This window comes from Hemicordylus capensis, chromosome 1, assembly GCF_027244095.1.
Source record: "Hemicordylus capensis ecotype Gifberg chromosome 1, rHemCap1.1.pri, whole genome shotgun sequence".
In the NCBI taxonomy this organism is placed as follows: domain Eukaryota; kingdom Metazoa; phylum Chordata; class Lepidosauria; order Squamata; family Cordylidae; genus Hemicordylus; species Hemicordylus capensis.
The window spans coordinates 273,858,135-273,879,402 of NC_069657.1; the positions used below are offsets into that span (position 1 = coordinate 273,858,135).

Here is a 21,268-nt window from a genome sequence, read left to right on the forward strand (position 1 = left end):
TCACTTTACAATGCCTGTACTTTAATATGCATTTTGTAGCCCGCCTTGTGTGCCAGGCTTGGATAATATCATAGCTGATGCCTTATCATGGATGCAGATGGAGCGTTTTCAGCAACTGGCACTGGACTTCTCTCTGCTGCCCAAGGTTTCACCCAAACACATTTGGATGCTTGGAGGCATGAAGTTGACTGGGTGTTAGAGTTGCCACTAGCACCCAGCACAATATCTTGCTATGAGGTGGCAGACTGTGAGTTTAGTCAGTTCAGGGCTGCTACTGGGTTAGTTGCAGAAGGGCCTATTTCAGTGGAGCAGCTCATGCAGTTTTGTGTCATTCACAGTGGCTATTGGTTCACTAATCCAGGACGGAACTCTGTTCTTGCATTTGCATCTCAGAGAAAGTGCCTTGCGGATACTACAGGGGACTTCCAGATTAGGGACATCTTAGAGGGGTGGAAGAGGCATCCTCCCACTCAGGCAGATGCTCGGTTTCCCATTTCACCTTCTTTACGTATGCACATTTTGGGTCATTTCCTGGCCCGGTTTCTTCGCCCAACAGAGTGTGGGGCCTGACAGCCCTTGATAGGAGGCTGAAGGCCCCTGTTAGGGGTTGGAGTTGCCTGCGGTCTAGTTTATCTTGTTGCATTTCCCTTAAATTGTTCAGTTAACAAAGTGTGACCGTAGTTCAACCCATACATGTGCGTCCTGTCTTCTTTGGGGTCTAGGGGCAATTGACGACTTGTATTTTATGTTGTATTCTAAAGACTGCCAACATTCAATCTCCAGTCTCCCTTGGTTGGGCAAAGTGATTGAGAGGGTGGTGGCAGACCAGCTCTAGGCAGTCTTGGAGGAAACTGATTATCTAGACCCATTTCAAACTGGCTTTAGAGCAGGCTATGGGGTTAAGACAGCCTTGGTCGGCCTGATGGATAGCCTTTACTGGGCAATGACAGAGGGAGTGTGACTCTGCTGGTTCTTCTGGATCTCTCATCTGCATTTGATATCATCAACCATGGTATCCTTCTGGATCACCTGGGGGAGTTGGGGATAGGGGGCACAGCCTTGCAGTGGTTCCGCTCCTATCTCTCGGGTAAATTCCAGATGGTGGAGCTTGGTGACAGTTGCTCCTCAAAATGGGAGCTGTCATATGGAGTCCCTCAAGGCTCCATTCTGCCACCAATGCTTTTTAAAATCTACATGAAACCGCTGGGTGAGGTCATCAGGAGGTTTGGTGCTGGATGTTATCAGTATGCTGATAACACCCAAATCTACTTCTCCTTTTCGTCTTCAGGAAATGGCACTCATTCTCTAAATGCCTGCCTACAGGCAGTAATGGGCTGGATGAGGGATAACAAATTGAAGCTGAATCCAAGCAAGATGGAGGTGCTCATTATGGGGGCTCAGAATCTGAGGTGTGTGTTAGATCTCCCTGTGCTGGATGGGGTTACACTCCCCCAGAAGGAGCAGGTGTGCAGCTTTGGATTACTTCTGGACCCAGGCCTCACCCTGGTATCTCAGGTGGAGGCCACGGCCAGGAGTGCTTTCTATCAGCTTTGGCTGATTCAACAGTTGCGCCCATTCCTTGAAAAGGATGACCTCAAAACAGTGGTGCATACACTGGTAACCTCCTGCCTTGACTATTGCAATGCGCTCTACATGGGGCTGCCTTTGTATGTAGTCCGGAAACTTCAGTTAGTCCAGAATGCAGCAGCCAGATTGGTCTCTGGGGCAACCCGGAGAGACCATATTATGCCTGTTTTGAAACAGTTACACTGGCTGCCGATATGTTTCTGGGCAAAATACAAAGTGCTGGTTATTACCTTTAAAGCCCTGAATGGCTTGGGTCTGAGTTATCTTAGAGAGTGCCTTCTTCTACATGATCCCCACCACTTGTTAAGGTCATCTGAGGAGTTCCGTCTCCAGTTACCACCGGTTCGTTTGGTGGTGACTCAGAGGCGGGCCTTCTCTGTAGCTGCCCCTGGGCTGTGGAATTCACTTCCAGCAGAAATCCACAATCTTAATTCTTTATTGACCTTCAGGAGAGCCCTGTTTGGCCTGGCCTTCCAGGGTTTTTAATTAGTTTTAATTGTTTTAATGCTCTAACCTGGTTTTCAGGGTTTTAATTGTTCTTATTGTTTAATTGTTTTTTAAGATGTTTTAATTGTTAATTGGTGTTTATATTTATATCTCTGTTTTAATTGTTGTTGGTTTTAATGGTTTCTGTTTTAATTTTAAACTGCCCTGAGCCTTTTTGGAAGGGCAGTATAAAAATTGAATGAATGAATGAATGAATGAATGAATAAATAAATAAATAATTCATATTGGAAGCATGCACACCTTATGCAGCAGCTGGGTTTGTTCACATTGTTCACTGAGGTAGAAACCATAAAGTGTGAAGAAAAGACACGTACACATGCAGGAAAGCCATGATTGCATACCCACTGCTTGTTTATGGATATGAATCTCCCAGGATTCACACCAGCACAAGCAGCTGCTCTGCTCATGCAGAGTTCCCCTTCAGCTCCCTTCAAGAGGCAGTACTCCATACCTTAAAAAGCCCACTCCCAAGATCAGTGGACTGCTGGAGTTGCATCTATAAGGCACAACAGGCTGCTATTTGAAGAAAAAATTGCCCTCTCCTTTTATGAGTGGAAACACTTCCTGATCATGCATGGGGAACTAGGATCACCCTCCAGGGGCATAACTATAATAAGGCAAGGGGAGACAGTTGTCTGGGGGCCCACTGCCTTGGCCCCCCCCGAGGCAAGTCACATGATTGACTCCCCCAGCCGCGCACCCACCCGAGCTTCCTTCAGTTGTATTCATCCTCCAAAATTGATGTGAGTGTTAAGACCTGGAGCTACCAGAACAGCATGTACCATTAAATGACTTGCATCGTCCACAATTTACAAAACCTTAAAAAAAATAATTTAGGATGATGTTCTGTCATGGCACATAGGTGTGAGATCTCTATCTCTATCTCTATCTCTATCTCTATCTCTATCTCTATCTCTATCTCTATCTCTATCTATGCGTTTTGTTACCACTATTCAGTCTCATTTAAGATTTCTTTTCTTCATGAGCTGAGCTTCAGTAAGGGTGGGGGCCATTTTAAAATCTTGTCTCTGGGCCCACTCCAACCTTGCTACACCCCTGTCACCTTCCATGTGTTAACCCCTCAAGCACCAGTGAAACACAAAAAGTGTGAAGCGACTCCAAGTTTCAGAGTCACAAATACACTGGAAACCCTTGTTGTCATGCATAAAAGGGGTGTGGATCTAATGCATTCATTGAGCTTCATTTGCCATCTCCAGCCCAGGAGGTTTTACCGATGCTATTATGAGATGCTAAAAACTTGGAGGACAATCCAAAACCAGCTTGTGATGGCAGCATTGCAGAAACAGTAGGTAGAAAAAAGCCAACTCTGCATGCAAATTTAATTTAATATATATAATAATGATGACAATTCCACCCCTAAGAAACAAGGTGCTGTACAAGACATAAGATTAACCATGACAAAGCTCTGTCCACAAGCTTATTATCTAAAAAAATTTTTAAAACCCAGACACATAAAGAAAAGTAGGTAGGAAAAGACAATGGAAGAGGAAAGACATAAGATTAAAATCTCAGCAAATTAGGGAAGGCCTGGAATACAGATGTGTCTTGAGGCAATTCATAAGAGGATCTAAATGTACTGAAATCTGTGTATCATTGGTGTAAATAACTATTGTGATACAATGGGCAGCTTCATATGATCCACCAAAGGTTAAGGAAGGTCTGGTGAGCACATACTCTAATGGACCTGTCATGCGAACCTACCCAAGTCTGGTTCCTAAGCCATCTGCCTGACATTCTACCAACTTTCACACAACATTCTCCACCCATTTAGAATCAGGACCTGAAGTTGGGTGAAGAAAGTCAGTACAATGACAGGCAGATGACTTAGGAACTGGACTTGGGTGGGTTCAAGTCCACTCACCAAGAACCAAGAGGTTCCCACCTTCCTTACTTTGGTGCATCATGTGACGCTGTCCTTTGAAAACGACTTATATCAGATAGACTTTGGGACAAATTTCTGGCCAGCTGTGAAGCTCTGTTGGTGGTGAAGGGGAAGTCACTATCGATCTCATAGGGTTGTTGTGAGGATTTTGAGAAGTAAGTCCTTATATGCTATCTTGCACTCCTTTGAGGAAGGGCAGGATACAAATGTGAAAATATACGAATAATAACTTTAGTTTCCATTAAGAGACCTAAGAACATTGAGTTATAATTCTGTAGAGGCAATTGATCAGGTTTGCGGAGACAGCTGTAATTAGTTTGGGGGGAAAATGTGCTCTTCTTAGGCAGAATTTTGAAAGAGATCACAGCTTTGGTGTATGAAGGCAGCTGTAGTATCTATGGAAAAATTGTGCTGTTCTGCTAAGATACAAGACTGAAATCCATGAGTCATTCAGTGCCGTTATGCTCAGAGTTGAAAAGGCCATTCTCGAGGAACTGTGGTTCCATCGCTTTGGTATTTAGTATGAACTACAGTAAAAAGGACATGTTATACAAGTAAATACATAGTGCTAAACTAACAAGAGATAACGAGAATGATTTAGAAAGGGAAGGTCTTGGCTAACTAGATGCTTCAGGAGGTTACAGACAAAGCTGATAAAAATTAGACATAATTTATTTGGATTTTCAGAACATTTTGACCATGTTCCATACTACTGGTCTCCATTTAAGCTCAAGTTGCCAGGAACTAGGAAACTGCAAGGGAGTAAATAAAGTGATGATGGAAAAAGGCAGCTGGGCAGTGGGTAGGTGGGAGGAACCAGAGTAACTATGCTAGATTGTAGAAAGCCAGATTTACAGGGGCCCAATAGGGGTCAACATTTTAGCTAGATACTATTCACGATCTATAAAAATGATATAGGCTAGTAAAACCTGCTGACAGTACAATGCTGAATGAGCCATGTGTCTACAAATGTAGAACATGAAAAAGCCAGAATTTTTGTTTGGATTTTGATTTTTGCTTAATCTGATTTCTTTTCCTTGTCCAGAGAGCAATAATCAATGACTTGTAAGTGGGCCAGCTGAGAGAGTGCCAGCTATCCAACACGGCCCTTAAGTAAAGCTTAGGTGAATTTCTCAGCTGTATTTCTAAGCATGGGGTGAATTTGCAAGCATGAATATATGATGGAATGTCTAGCTGCAAAACTTTCCATATTTGAAGCAATGTGATTCTTAAAAGGAAGAAAAAAAACCTAAAGTATTATCTAGAACACAGTAGCCTAACTCAAGCTGATTACAAAGTGGAAGTATATGATAGAAATAATTAGGGCTGTGCACAACTGCAAATATTGGGTAGATCACATTGGACCTTTTGGACCCTTCAGAAGGTCAGGGTCAGAAATCAGTGGTGGATTTTTTGATCAGTGGGAATCCCCATAGAAGTCTATGGGGAAAGGAAAAAAATTGCCCCCCAAAATAAATAAAACCCAGCTAGCTCAGGAGCTCTGAAAATGGGCACACAAGTAGGTAAGGATGGCTGGACTCTTTGTATTTAATTAAAACTGACTACAACCATCTGTTTGCTGACAGGGGGAAATGGCAAGCCTGGGAACCCTGAAAGTTGCATGCAAGTAGGTAAGGATGGTCAGACTCTGTGTATATAATCAAAACTGAATCTGACCATCAATTGTTTTAAACCCTTTTTAAAAAAAGAAACCTGGAAATTGTGCTCACAGAGAGAATGTGGAAGAAAGTGATGTGACATCCAAGAATCTCAGGGGAAGTGATGTAAATCCTGGAAAATCCTCTGCTTTCTTTTTCAAATTGTGAGTAAAATGAAAGGCCAAAAAAAAAACAACACCCAAGTTTAAAAATTAAGATAATAATAATAATAATAATAATAATAATAATAATAATAATAATAATAATAATAATAATTCAATTTCTATACCTCCCTTCCAAAAATGGCTCAGGGTGGTTTACGCAGAGAAATAATAAATAAATAAGATGGCTCCCTGTCCCCAAAGGGCTCACAATCTAAAAAGAAACTTAAGATAGACACCAGCAACAGTAATTGGAGGTACTGTGCTGGGGGGGGGGGATAGGGCCAGTTACTCTCCCCCTGCCAAATAAAGAGAATCACCATGGCAAACGGTGCCTCTTTGCCCAGCTAGCAGGGGATTAGGGTGTGCAGGCAAGTGGGCAGGTTGGAAGAGAGATGTCAGTAGATGAGCATCCCGCCCCCTCCACCAACCATGATCAGTGAAAAATAAAGTGGGCTCCCAGCACCATTTGGAGTTCCAAAATGTGTTGGGAAGTCCCAAACGGAGTCAGGGTCTCTGACCTGACATAGGCTTCCCTATGTCGGGGTTGGCTTATCCCTGACACCCGACCTGACCTTGCACATCAGTCAGTACTAAGAGAAATAATCTTCCAACCCGCAACCCCCATCTGTTTTGGAACAATGGCTGACAATCTCAATTCCTAATTTGTCCTTTTAATTTCAGTGGGACTACTTTGAATAATTTTCCCCATCAATTTAGCAGTAGGACAAACTAACCCATTGACAATTGTTATGATTATCAGTGGTTGGTTTGGACGGGGCTTTATTCACTGACCCAACCATATGCAATAAGGATCTGCATGCACCATGAGAACACTTGTCCTCCTCGCCACTCTTAGCATGCCAGGGTCCTTAATTGGTGGAGTGCAGATCAACCAAATCACTCCTCTACATGTGCTACCAATATTGGCTGAAACTAGTATTGTAGCACACATAGAAAAGTGGTTTGGATGAATCACCCTCCTTGATTAATGAGTGAGGGGGACGGATGCATGTGCTTGTGGCATGTACATATCCATATCACACGTGATCAGGCTAGAAGTCAAAAATATTGTCCAAATCTGTACAGAGAATGGACTCATATCCATGTAAGGTTAGCGCTAGGGATTTTGGCTCAATCACTAATGCCAGCAGAGTAATTTAGCCATTGCCGGATTCTCCTGGCTTTTCAATAACAATTGAGTAAAAGCTGACATAATATGGGGCAAGTGTCAGAGTGTTGCTTGCACAAACAGCCTTGCAACTGTTAGCCACTTTAAACCTAGATGTCCATGATTTGAGCAGAGGAGAAGACACGACTTTTTTAGACCCCTGAAACCCATCATTTCACAAAATGGTAGGCTGCAGGATGTGAGACTTGTGTTCAGGACCAGTGCCAGGTTGTGCTGGGTCCTAGGGGAAAGCTAGGTCTGAGCTAAAACAAATTGTTTTAGTTGTCCCATAGCCTTTTGGTCGAGCAGGTGGCAACAGCAGCTCCTCCTCTCAGAGAATGAATGAATGAATGAATGAATAGCTTTATTACTAGCAATTATCAGTTGTACAAGCAAACCAATAGTACTACAGTCAGAGAAGAATTTAGTCATACAGTGTACACCAACACAGTAGCTATTTTGTAGCGGCATCTAGGAAACAGAGCCAGACATTAGCAGCTCAGACAATGAAAATTACCTTCAGAGGTGACCCCGCCGTACTCCACGTCTTCCCTCCAGAGGCTGGTAACAAAGAGAAGGCACTGCCATGGTCTTTGCCAGCAACTCGTTCCCACTCTCGTCAGTCAGTGGGTTTTCTTCAAGGATGCAGAGGTCTGGAAGAAAGCCCTTTTGGGGCAATGGAAGTGCCTAGTGACAAAGAGATGGCATAAGCTGACCAGTTCACACCACTCCTGCCTTAGCACAGGGGTTGGCTGGGCCCGGTTGAGTGAGCCATGCCCATTCCCCATTTGGCCCTTGACACTGGCCCTGCTTGTGTTAGGTCCCAATGACATTGACATAGCCACATTTCACAAGCTACCACAGTCACAAGAGATATCTGGATAAAATGCTGGATTCTCCTGATACATTATATTGGGCTCTCTCTCTCTCTCTCTCTCTCTCTCTCTCTCTCTCTCTCTCTCTCTCTGTTGTTGTTGTTGTTTTAGTTCTCAGACAATACACTTTCCCTCACAACAATGGTGTCACCTTGGAGGGAAGAGATATAGACCATGCACAACAAATAGGAAACAAATGCACATTTATTCTCATACACTTCACATATTTAGTGGTCCTGCCAAAAAGCACAGGAAGCAGAGGAGATTGTTCCGCTTGTTATTCGCTCACTCTTGATATATTGGGTATGATTTACAGGAGTACAGTACAAGTAGCAGAGAGCAGGCCTGGGTCACTGGATGCAACTTTGCAAAATGCAGTGCAATATTGTCTCCCACAATTGCATATCAAGACTTTTAAAATGAATCAGCTATGCTGATTCAGGGGACCAGTGCAAAGGGGGGAAAAACAATTTTACACTACACATGGAAGAACTTTCTTATTTGTATAGAGTGCACATTCATATTTAACTGGCTGCACCACTGAAGTCAAAGAATGATGGTAGAACAGTCTATCTATCTATCTATCTATCTATCTATCTATCTATCTATCTGCCCATCTGCAGCATTGGGTTTATAACACAGCTCAAAACTGAGTTAACATTTCCTTGAAATACTGTATTACATGTCTTTGTTTACAAATTTCAAAGTTGCATGGTTCTTCTTCTTTCTATAAGAACACAGCCCTGCTGGATCACACCCAAGTCCTATCTAGTCCAGCATCCTGTTTCACACAGTGGCCCACCAGATACCTCTGGGGAGCCCACAGGCAAGAGATATGTGCATGCCCTCTCTCCTGCTGTTGCTCCCCTGCAATTTGCCTCTGAGGCTGGAGGTGGCCCACAGCCACCAGACTAGTAGCCATTGATAGACGTGTCCTCCATGAATTTGTCTAAGCCCCTTTGAAAACCATCCAAGCTGGTGGCCTTCACCACATCCCATGGCAAAGAATTCCATAGATTAGTTATATGCTGTGTGAAAAAGTACTTCCTCTTGTTGGTCCTAAATTTCCTAACCTTCCATTTCATGGGGTGTCCCCTGGTTCTAGTGTTGTGAGAGAGGGAGAAAAATTTATCTTTGTCCACCCTTTCCACTCCATGAATAATTTTATACACCTCAATCATGTCTCCCCATAGTTGCCTCTTCTCTAAGGTAAAGAGCCCTTGATGCTGTATCCTAGCCTCTTAAGGAAGGTGCTCCAGGTCCCTGGTCATCTTGGTTGCCCTCTTCTGCGCCTTTTCCTGATCTACAATATCCTTCTTAGGATACGGTGACAAAAGCTGTACGTAGTACTCCAGATGTGGCCGCACCATAGATTTGTATAAGGGCATTATAATATTAGCAGTTTTATTTTCAAGCTGCTTCCTAATGATTCCTAGCATGGAATTATTTATTATTATTTATTTATTTAAAATATTTCTATACCACCCAAAACTTGCATCTCTGGGTGATTTATAATTAAAATCTTTAAAACATTAAATCAATTTAACAGTTAAAATCATTTAAAAGATTTTAAAACATTTAAAAACTCATATTAAATTTAAAACTACAAATCTGATTAAAAGCCTGGGTGAATAAATGTGTCTCCAGTGCCTTTTAAAAAGTTACCAGAGATGGAGAGGCTCTTATTGCAATAGGGAGCGCATTCCAAAGTCCAGGGCCTACAACAGAGAAGGCCCGTACCCAAGTAGCCACCAAATCGGTTTGTGGCAGCCGCAGGAGAACCTCTCCAGATGATCTTAGCTGGTGGTGAGGCTCATGGCAAAGAAAATGTTCTCGTAAATACCCAGGGCCTAATCTGTTTAGGGCTTTATAGGTAATAACCAGCACCTTGTATTTTGCAAAGAAATGTATTGGTGGCCAGTGCAATTCCTTCAACATAGGAGTAATATGGTCTCTCCTAGATGACCCAGAGACCAACCTGGCTGCCACGTTCTGAACCAACTGTAGTTTCTGGATCACGTACAAAGGCAGCCCTACATAGAGCTCATTACAGTAATCCAGCCTAGATGATACCAGCATATGTACCACTGTTTTTAGGTCATTCATCTCAAGAAATGGACACAGCTGGCATATCAGCCAAAGCTGATAGAAGGCATTTCTGGCCACTGCCTCAACCTGGGACACTAGGGAGAGGTTCAGATCCAGAAGCACCCCCAGACTGCGTACCTGTTCCTTTTAGGGGACCATGACCTCATCCAGACCGGAAGATCAAAATTGTCTCCTGAGTTTCAATCCCACACAATAAGTACCTCTGTCTTATCTGGATTCAATCTCAGTTTGTTATCCCTCATCCAGACCATTACTGCCTCCAGGCAGGCGTTTAGGGAAGTTATGCCTTCTCCCAATAAGGTTGACATTGAGAAGTAGATTTGGGTGTCATCAGCATATTATAGCACCCTGCACAAAATCTCCTGATGATCTCTCCCAGCGGTTTCATTTAGATGTTATACAACATCGGAGACAAAACGGAGCTTTGAGGAACACCATACAGAAGATCAGATTTGCAAGAACAATAGTCTCCAAGAGGCACCATCTGGAGTCTGCTCATGAGGTTTGAGCGGAACCACTGAAAAACAGTTCCTCCCACCCCCAATCTCCTCAGACGTTTCAGAAGGATACTATGGTCAATAGTATCAAAAGCCGCCGAGATCCAAAAGGACCAACAGACTCACACTCCCTCTGTCAATACCCAATTGGAGATCATCCATCAGGACAACCAAGGCAGTCTCCACCCCATAGCCCACCTGAAAGTCAGTTTGAAATGGGTCTAGATGATCAGTTTCCTCCAAGACTGCCTGGAGCTGGGAGGCCACCAACTTCTCAATCACCTTGCCCAACCATGGAAAGTTGGAGACAGGCCTGTAATTGTTTAACTCTGATTGATCCAAGGCAGGCTGCTTCTGAAGCGGTCTAATGATTGCCTCCTTAAGACAAGGAGGCATCCTGCTCTCCCTCAGACAAACATTTATAATCTCTACCAGGCCCTCTAAAACAGCCGCCCTGCCAAATAGTATAAGCCATGTCGGGCAAGGATCAAGAGCTCAGGTTGTAGGCTACACCATTCCGAGCAACTTGTCCACATCCTCAGGAGTCATGAACTGAAACTCATCCAGAGTCATAACATAAGAGGAGCTGCTGGACACTTCGGCATCAGACTCTAAAACAATTGTGGAGTTTTAATCTAAGTCGGCCTGAATATGAGATATTTTGTCCACAAGGAACTCATTAAAAACATAACAGTGAGTAATTGCTGGTTCTAGGTACTGATTCAAGGCGGAAGGGGTGCACATTAGCCCCTTCACAACCCTGAACAACTCCGCTGGACGTGAACTTGCAGACATGATATCCTCCACTTGCACTCTAGTCATCTGCCTTGCTGCTTCAGCCCCCGTAGTTCTTCCGTATACCAAGGGGCCAGTTTCAAAGCGGGTCGGAGAGGATGCTTAGGAGTGATTGTGTCCACTGCCTTGGTGAGTTGATTATTCCAATTCTCCATCAGAGTGTTGATAGGGTCACCAGCAGAGCCAACACTAAATCCCTCCAAGGCTTCTTGGAATCCTATTGGATCCAGTAACCTTCTCAGGCAGACCATCCTAATGGGCTCGCTGCCTCTGCGGAGGTGGGGTGTGGTCATGAGTCCAACCTTAACCAGATAGTGGTCCATCCATGACAATGGGGAAATCACAGGAGTACCCACCCACAGAACACCACCCTGTTCAGAGTGAAAGACCAGATCAAGCATGTGACCAACAATATGAGTCAGTCCCAAGACCACTTGGGATAGGCCCATAGTTGTCATGGCTGCTATGAATTCCTGAGCTGCCCTGGACAAATTGGTCCCAAAGTGAACATTGAAGTCCCCCAGCACCACAAGCCTGGGAGACTCCAACGCCAAGCCCAAGACCAAGTCTATCAGCTCAGTTAAGGACTCCGTTGGGCAGTGAGGCGATCGGTAATCCAGCAGAAGTCCCATGCTATCCCTGGTCCCCAAACTTAGGTACACACATTCAATATGGTCAGACACTTCGACAGGGATCCTGGCAAGGGAGATATTGTTCTTGTAGACCACAGCCATTCCACCTCCCCGCCCACTTCCCCTCCCCTTCTCCTAAGCAGAGTACCCTGGAGGGAGAAGCTGGGACCAGACAAGGCCACCAGCTTCCCCCAACAAAGTCTCTGTAATGCATACTAGATCAGCCCCTTCATCCAGAATCAAATCATGGATGATTTCAGGTTTATTCTAGACTGACCTGGCATTACAAAGGAGCAAGACAAGGCTCTCTGGGTTATTGGCATTGCTTTCCAAAGTCAAAGAGCTGGCAGGACAGCCAGAAGGGGAGACAGCAATTAGGTTTCTGATTTCCCTTCCGCTGCAACAGCCTGCTGACCTGTCAATGTTACTTCTTCTATTCACCACCACCACTGGAATAACTGCCCCATAATCAGTGGATACACCCCCATCTCTCCATCTCCAGACACACCAGTCACATTAACTCTGCACACCCAGGATGTCAAAAGGAAGCCGAGTTAAAATACCCACCCACCTTACACACCCACAAGAGATCTTGAACCAAAATTAAAATTCGCCTTTTTCACAGCTGCCACACATTGAGCCAACACTTTTAGTGAGCTGGCCACCACAACCCCAAAATCTCTCTCCTGGTAAGTCACCGACAGCTCAGAACCCATCAGCATATATGTCAAGCTGGGCTTTTTTTTTGCCCCAATGTGCATCACTTTACACTTGCTTACATTGAACCACATTTGCCTTTTTGTTGCCCACTCCTCCCATTTGGAGAGATTGTTTTGCAGCTCCTCACAATCTGTTGTGGATTTGACTATCATAAATAGTTTAGTGCCATCTGCAAATTTGGCCACTTCGCTGCTTACTCCAATTTCTAGATCATTCATGAACAAGTTTAAAAGCACGGGTCCCAGTACCTATCCCTGGGGGACCCCACTTCCTACCTACCTCCATTATGAAAACCATTGTGAAAACTCTATCTTTAGAAAGACCATCAAGTGCTATCTCATAATGTTTTTACTGGGCATGAGGAGCTGAAAAAGATTCATAATACGGATTTTTAACCAAGCCAGGTTCAGTGAGGGAATCAAATATGGTTCCAATTAAAACCTACAGCAGCTGAATGTTGGCCAGGGACAAGTGAGGAAGCCATGGGAAGTACAGAGTCAGGAAGGTGGGAGTAGGCAGTAGCCATTTTCGGTATGGCTGGAAGTCTCACAGCTCGCTCACTACATGTGAACATCTGCCAGATAACTTGTTCTTTTTTAAAAAAAAATCAGACCCCTTAGAGTATGCTTTTCACTTTGTGAGAGGAGGATTGTCTTGCTCTAGACACAGATAAATTTTAAAAATCACATGATCAGACTTTCCTATTTTTTAAAAATGTCACATTATCATGGTAGAGGCTGTTTTGAAAAGCAGTTTTAAAAAACTGGCTATGAAAAACAGATCAAAAGTACAGCCAGAGTGTAAGCTTAGGTTTACAGCAATACCGAACTTGCCCTACTCCCGCACGAATAATCTCATTATTCTTTGTATGACCCTTTACCTTTGCATTTGTCATGAATGTGGAAGAAAACTTCAGAACAGAACAAACATTTATCCTTCATATGTAGATCAGCTAAGCTTTACATATTCATTCCAGCTACGTATGTGCTCTTCTCCACTCAAGACAATGTGTAGTGAAGGCAGACCATGACAGTATTTGGTCGTGATGTATGTTGTCTACTTTTCAAGTGTGTTTTTACATCTGCTTATTTAATGGGCAAATACTAATTTTATAATCTATCACCTGGCCAGTTCATCCAAACTGGCCCTGTGATCGTTTATTTATTTATTTAAACATTTTAATACCGCCCAAAACTTGCATCTCTGGGCGGTTTACAACAGAATAAAAAAAAAATCCGTTAAGACAAAAATGGAGGGGGGAGGAACATGCACATTACAACAATTTAAAAATCTTAAAATAACATTTTAAAACAGCATTAAAACCATTAAAACAACATTAATTAAAAGCCTGGGTGAAGAGATGTGTTTTTAAAGACTTTTTTAAAGCTTTCAGAGATGGGGAGGCTCTTATTTCACTAGGGAGCGCATTCTAAAGCCTCGGGGCAGCAGCGGAGAAGGCCCGGCCCTGAGTGGCCACCAGATGAGCCAGTGGCAGCTGCAGACGGACCTCTCCAGCAGATCTCAGTGGGCGGTGGGGTTCATGCAGAAGAAGGTGTTCCCTTACATACCCAGGGCCCAAACTGTTTAGGGCTTTATAGGTTATAACCAGCACCTTGTATTTTGCCCAGAAACATATCAGCAGCCAGTGTAGCTTCTTCAATACAGGAGTAATATGGTCTCTCCGAGATGACCCAGAGACCAGCCTGGCTGCCGCATTCTGGACCAGCTGTAGTTTCCAGACTACATACAAGTGCAGCCCCACATAGAGCACATTACAGTAATCCAGTCAGGAGGTTACCAGCAGATGTACCACTGTTTTGAGGTCAATCACCTCAAGAAACGGACGCAGCTGACGTATCAGCCGAAGCTGATAGAAGGCACTTCTGGCCACCGCCTCAACCTGGAACACTAGGGAGAGGCTCGGATCCAGAAGCATCCCTAGACTGCATACCTGTTCCTTCTGGGTTAGTGTGACCCTATCCAGAACAGGCAGATAAAAATAATCTCTCGAGTTCCGACCCCACACAATGAGCACCTCCGTCTTAGCTGGATTCAGTCTCAGTTTGTTATCCCTCATCCAGCCCATCACCGACTCCAGGCAGGCATTTAGGGAGGTTATGCCCTCTCCCGATGATGCTGACATGGAGAAATAGATTTGGGTGTCATCAGCATACTGGTAGCACCCAGCACCAAATCTCCTGATGATCTCTCCCAGCAGTTTCATGCAGATATTAAACAACATTGGAGACAATATGGAGCCCTGGAAAACACCATACAAAAGTTCAGATTTTGAAGAACAGCAGTCTCCAAGGGACACCATCTGGAACCTGCCTGAGAGGTAGGAGTGGAACCACTGCAAAGCAGTGCCTCCAACTCCCAACCCCCTCAGACGCCCCAGAAGGATACTATGGTTGATAGTACTGAAAGCCACTGAGAGGTCCAGAAGGACCAACAGAGTCACACTTCCTCTGTCAATTGCCAATTGGAGATCATCCATCAGGCCAACCAAAGCAGTCTCCACCACATAGCCAGCCCAAAAGCCAGTTTGAAATGGGTCAGGATAATCAGTTTCATCCAAGACTGTCTGGAGCTGTGAGGCTACCACCCTCTCAATTACCTTGCCCAGCCACGGAAGGTTGGAGACAGGCCTGTAGTTGTTCAGGTCCGAGGAATCCAAGGTAGGCTTCTTCAGAAGCGGTCTAATAATTGCATCCCATTAATAATTGCTCCCCACTTCTTCAAGCAGGAAAAAGTTCTCAGGGTGCAAGACAAGGAGGCATCCTACCTTCCCTCAGAGACGCATTTATAATCTCTACCAAGCCTTCTACAACAACCCCCCTGCCAAATAATATAAGCCATGTCGGACAAGGGTCAAGATAACAGGTGGTAGGCTACACCATTCCAATCAGCTTGTCCACATCCTCAGGAGTCACAAACTGGAACCGATCCAACCTAATCACACAAGAGGAGTCGCTGGACACCACCACATCAGACACTGAGGTAATTGTGGAGATGGAGTCTAAGTCGACCCGAATAAGGGAGATTTTCCCCACAAAGAATTCATTAAACACATCACAGCAGGTTATTGATGGTTCCAGATTCTGATTCAAGGGAGGAGGGGCACTCACTAGCCCTCTAACAACCCTGAACGATTCCGCCGGACGTGAACTTGCGGATGCAATACGGGCAGAAAAGAATTGCTTCTTTGCCGCACGTATGGCCTGAGCATAGGTCTTCAAATGAGCTCTATGTTGCAATCTGTCGGATTCAAGCCGAGTCTTTCTCCACTTGCACTCCAGTCATCTACCTCACCACTTCAGCCCCCGTAGTTCTTCTGTATACCAAGGGGCCAATTCTGAAGCAGGTCATAGAGGACGCTTAGGAGCAATCATTTCTACTCCCCCAGTGAGTTTGCTGTTCCAATTCTCCACCAGGGCATCAACAGGATCACCAGCAGAGCCAACACTAAATCCCTCCAAGGCTTCTTGAAATCCTATTGGATCCAATAACCTTTTCGGGCTGATCATCCTAATAGGTCCCTCGCCCCTGTGAAGGTGGGAAGTGATTGTGAGTCCGAACTTAACCAGATGGTGGTCCGTCCATGACAATGGGGAAATCACAGGATTCCTCACCCATGGAACACCACCCTGATCAGAGTGAAAGACCAAATCAAGCGTGTGACCAGCAATGTGCATCGGCCCCGAGACCACTTGGGATAGGCCCATATAATTTCATTCTGATTGGCCCTCTCAATTGTGTAGGAGATGATTGGGGGTGTGCATGTCTCATCCACATCCAGTACCATCATATCATCATCTGGCAGCCTCAAAATGCAGATAATGTTACCATTGTGGTGAGTTTGCAGCCCTTAGATAGCTGGCCAACTACTTTATTAGGCAGATTATTAGCTCATTGTTCTGCAGGTAAACTTAATGCTTCTTAAGTGGCTTCTTTTTTTAAAAAAAATTAATGTTTTTTGAAATTGTGTTTTACAAAGCCTTTCCCAGTTCCCCCACCCCCACCCCCGAGCTCAGCCCTCCCTTACCCCCCTTGGCACTGGTTGGGGAGGAGAAGAGGGAAGAAAGGAGAGAAGGAAAGAGCAAGAGGGAGAAAGAAAGCAGAAGCAGGGGAGAGAGATGAAGGGATACTCACCATTGCACTGGTAGGTGTGGGTGGATCAGAGGGGTTTCTATTCTAGCAATAATTCAAGGAAATTGTCACCAGATTTATGACCATTAATGCTTGCAAGATCACCCCGGAGGGAGATCATAAGCAGAGTCTTGAAAGTTACATCAACTGATGGGAGGTGACTCTTTCCTTCTCCTCTGTGTCCCTTCCAGCAAAGTATCTGACTAGTCAGTGGAAAGAGATAGCTGACAAGCCAGGTGTGAAAGGGAGGGACCCAAACAAAGTTTTGGGAGGCATGGAGGAAAGCTGAAGCAACTTGGGGTACAGGTTTTCCCTCTCAGGATATGATGTAACCTGTAGCTGCTTGTAGGAGTGCTCTGCTATTTCAGATTCATTTAATGTTCAACCTTTATATCTTCAAATAAACCAAATATTACAAAGATATTATAAGTCTGCCTCCAGGCCCCCCTCCAATGGAAATCGAGTAATCTGCACCCTGAGAACTTTTTCCTGCTTGAAGAAGTGGGGAGCAGGGCATATAACCATATTTAATCCACATGCTGATTGGTGGTTCAGATGAGCTGTCCTCCACATGATTAGGTGAAGGCAGGATGGCACACCAGATGTGTGCTCTCCACCCTTCTCTCATGTGATTGAAAGCAGACAACATTCTGAACCAGCCAACATTCTGAACCAACCAGGAGTTTCATCTGAACCAGCCAACATTCAGTATAGTTAATGGGTTTATGGTAATGTATACAGTTGAATTTTGAAATAGGGAAGAAATTTAAGAGCTAATAACTGATCAAAGTAAAACATATAAAACACATATGGAAATGTGGAGTATTCAATTATGGAACACTAGAGATGCATCTCTTACATATTTGAGACCACAGAAGTGCTGCTGTGCACTGGGAAATGCCTGCCATGTAGATCTAGAAAAACCCTGTCATTCCTCCATGTTTGAGATCAAGCAAGCCGCATGTATCATGTGTAGGAAATGTGTCACTGATGTCTACTCCCATGCTTGCTGTGTTAGCAGTTTCCAAGAGTGCCATGTCAGTGATTTCAAAATGTACTTCCTTAATCATTTCCAAAAAGAGTTGGCCAGCAATTTCTAAATGTGCCGTGTTAGCCATTTCCAAAAAATGCCATGATACCAGCTTGTAAAAGTACTGTGTTGGCAATTTATAGAAGTGCCCTATAAGTACTTTTCACGTGCTGTGTCATCAATTCCTAAATCTGCCACATCAGCAATTCCCATAAATACCATGTCAGAATTTGCATAACCATCAGTGATTTTGAGATCTGCCACATCAGCAATTTGCAAAAGCACCCAGTCAATAATTTCAAAAAGTGCTGTGTCAACAATTTTTAAGGATACATTGTCAGCTGTTTCACAAAGTGCCACATCAGCATTTCCCAGAAGTTCTGTGTGAGCAATTCCTAAAAGTGGTGTATCAGCAATTTCCAGAAGTTCCATATAAGCAGTTTCCAAAAAGTTCTGTGCAAACTATTTCGAAAATTGATACATCTCCAATTTATTTATTTTTTTAAAGTTGGCTCAGGTGTTGTACAGTATGACATGGCTGGTAGGGTTGTGCACAAAACCGGTTTCGGTGGTTCAGTTTGAATTCGAACTGAACTTGAACCAGGGCCTGGGTTCAGATTCATTAGAACCCCCCGTGGTTCGGTTCTAATTCAAACGCAACTTGAACCAGTTCTGAAAAGTTCTACATAGGGTATAATGGGGACTCAAACTGGCCCATTATTCCCTATTCAGAGCACCCAGGGGCACAAAACCAGGTTGGGTGGTAGGCACCCATGGGTGCCAACTACAACCCAAACCCCAAAGCAATTGGGCACTTGTGCAATATGTAATGATTTTAAAAAGATTTTTCAATTTTCATTTCTGACATAGGGAATATTGGGGATTTGAGGTGGCCCCATTTCCCCCTTGGGAGGGTGCACAGATGCTCCAAAGTGGGTTTTGGGGTAAGGCACATTGGGCAACAACTCCCCCCTCAAAACCCAAGCCAGTGGGGTGTATGGCTTTTTTAAAAAGGAATTGTTTTGTTTCTGGCTGGTTTGACAGTTCTTTCAATTAATCACATCCGAGAATCCACTTTGAATTTGGATTGTTGGATGCTATATAGTCCAAGGAACAGACCCGCTCACCACTAGGTCCTACTGTTGTCACGGCTGTGCTTGTGAAGTCCCACAAGATTGCAGCCCATTTCCACTGGATGGGAGGTTCAGGTGCTTGTTCCATAAGCAGCAGCATGAGCATGCGGCTCCCTCATCATTTCATTTCTGGAGATGTAGATACCCAGTGGAACTTGCTCTTGCTCCAGTGTCTGCTCGAGCAGGAGGTGGCCCTCGACGACCTGGTGAGGAACGAGGCCTTGGGCATGTGTGACCTCCCTAAAACAGAGTGGAAGCTCATGTCTGAGATGGTACTGGCACATAAGCCCTTCTTGTTTGTCATGAAGAGCTTGTATGCCGATGCCACTCTTCTGAGCCAGGCCCCGCCCACTGTGCTTCTCCTTGAAAAACTCATGGGTGAACTCAAGACCTCCCTCACCATGTCTGAGGGCCACATGGCATGCCCTAGCCAGCCAGCTGAGGTCTGGGGTTGTTGATTGGCTGGTTGGTAAGTTGGGTCACAAAGAGGAGTATGTCCTTTCTTGTCTATGTAACCCGACTATCAAGGGTAATGTCATTTGTGCTGGTGATTTGCCCAGGTAGAGGAGTTAGAGAGGAGGTCAGGAGGAGCAAAGACAAGGAGAAGGGTGATGGTGCACACTCTAAGAGTGTGCAGTCCACACCTAGCAGAAGTCTGGGGAGGCCTTCCTCTCCCCCCTTCCTAAACTAGCAGTACGGTATCCCATGCAGCGCCAATGCAGCAGGCAGTTCCTCTCACTTGTTGCACCCAGTGGTTCAAGCGAGTGTGCCTTGGTGCTTTTCCCCGGGGTGTGGGAGGCTCATCTGGCCAGGCCCTGCACGAGTGCAGAGCAGTCTGTTGATCAGTGCCTGTGGGAGCCATTGGAGGAAGACTCCAAGATGGACCGCATGCAGTTTTGGCCGGACCTGGCGGTGGTTGAGGCATGCCTCCTCTCCTGCTGCCCAACTAGTGTGCAGAGTGAATGGGTGTTCTCATGTGCTGGTGACGTGGTAACACCCCACCACTCACGGCTGTACCCTACCTTGGTGGAGCAGTTGGTTTTCCTCAAGGTCAATCTGCCCCTGCTAGGCCACCCCAAGCTGGAAGTTGAGCTGGGTGAATGATTGGCCCATGGTGTTGGTCACCTGCCTGGCAACAGACTTCCACTCAACCCTAACCCTCCCTTCCTGTTTCCGAAGCCAAGACATGTCACAGCATGCCACTAGTGTGACACAACTGCACACACACACACACACACTGGTAACACCGATGATGCTGAACTTAACGGTCAGTACACCAGGTCAGCAGCACTTGGGGGGCTGTGGGCACACACACGAAACAGTAGGCTGGGGATGGTGGTTGTGCCATGTGGTATTGTGTAAATATATGAAAATATATAAAGATAATATATAAAGATGTAAGTGTGTAAATGTGTAAATTTGTAAATGTGTGGCTTGGGCAGGGTGGGGTTGTGCTGTGGCAACTCTAGTGGCAGTGGGCCTGCTCCTTGGATGCCTTGGCCTTGAGGCCAATGGCATCCAACACATGCACCAGATGTTCATACACTTCATTAGCTGCTCTGCTGCTGCTGTGACATTGGAAGCATTGTCTGTTACAATGAACCCCTGGCTGAGGTTGGCAACCTGATTAGCCACTCCTCAATTTGGCGGTCAATGACAGCCACCACCTCCTCCTTGGTGTGCTTGACGTCCATTGCCTCCACATGCAAGACAACCCACCTGTGTCAAAATGCACTATGGGGCAGGCTTGACTCAGAGGCAGCACCAGAGGTCCCCTCTCTCTCTGACCCCACCAGTGAGCAGTGAGGGACAGGGAAGCAGTGTTTATTCCACTCACACTGTTCCACAAATCAGTGGTGAAATGCACACTGGTGCCAGGCCATGCTGTATGCTGCATGCCCGTCACGGGCTTCCTGCATTGCCTATACAGGGAGGAGACCACCATCCAACTGGTGGTCCTTGAGGGGATGGTGCAGTTGGGGGCAAGCATCTGGAGTATCCGGCAGAAGCCGGAGTTCTCAACCACCTGAAATGGTTGATTGTCAGTGGTCATCATCTCCCCTAAGATATGGTTGGGGAGATGTGGGTCCATCTGACCTGGATGCTTCTTGCCACCTGATGCCTGTGTCCACCACTTGACTGGAAGTGTACCCTGCTTCAGAAGCTGGAGCATGGCCCTTGTCAGCGCTACCTGCAAGCACATTAGGTGCACTAGCACTGTCAGCAGCAGAAAGGAGATCTGGGTGTTGGTGGTGCATATGTCCCCGCATGGCTGTCATCTCCAGATGCTTTACATACTTCTCCCTACTAACCTGTGCCCACCAGTGGACACAAGCACTGG

At 45.2% G+C, this 21,268-nt stretch overlaps 1 long non-coding RNA gene across 2 annotated transcripts in view; it reads right to left on the reverse strand.

Annotated features, from left to right (window-relative positions):
* LOC128339939 (uncharacterized) overlaps nucleotides 1–21,268 on the reverse strand; it is an 84,118-nt gene that overhangs the window by 25,280 nt on the left and 37,570 nt on the right. For both annotated transcript variants that reach the window (XR_008313346.1, XR_008313345.1), the window contains exon 3: nucleotides 7,505–7,674. This is a non-coding gene — a long non-coding RNA (uncharacterized LOC128339939). The remainder of the gene's footprint in view (nucleotides 1–7,504; nucleotides 7,675–21,268) is intronic.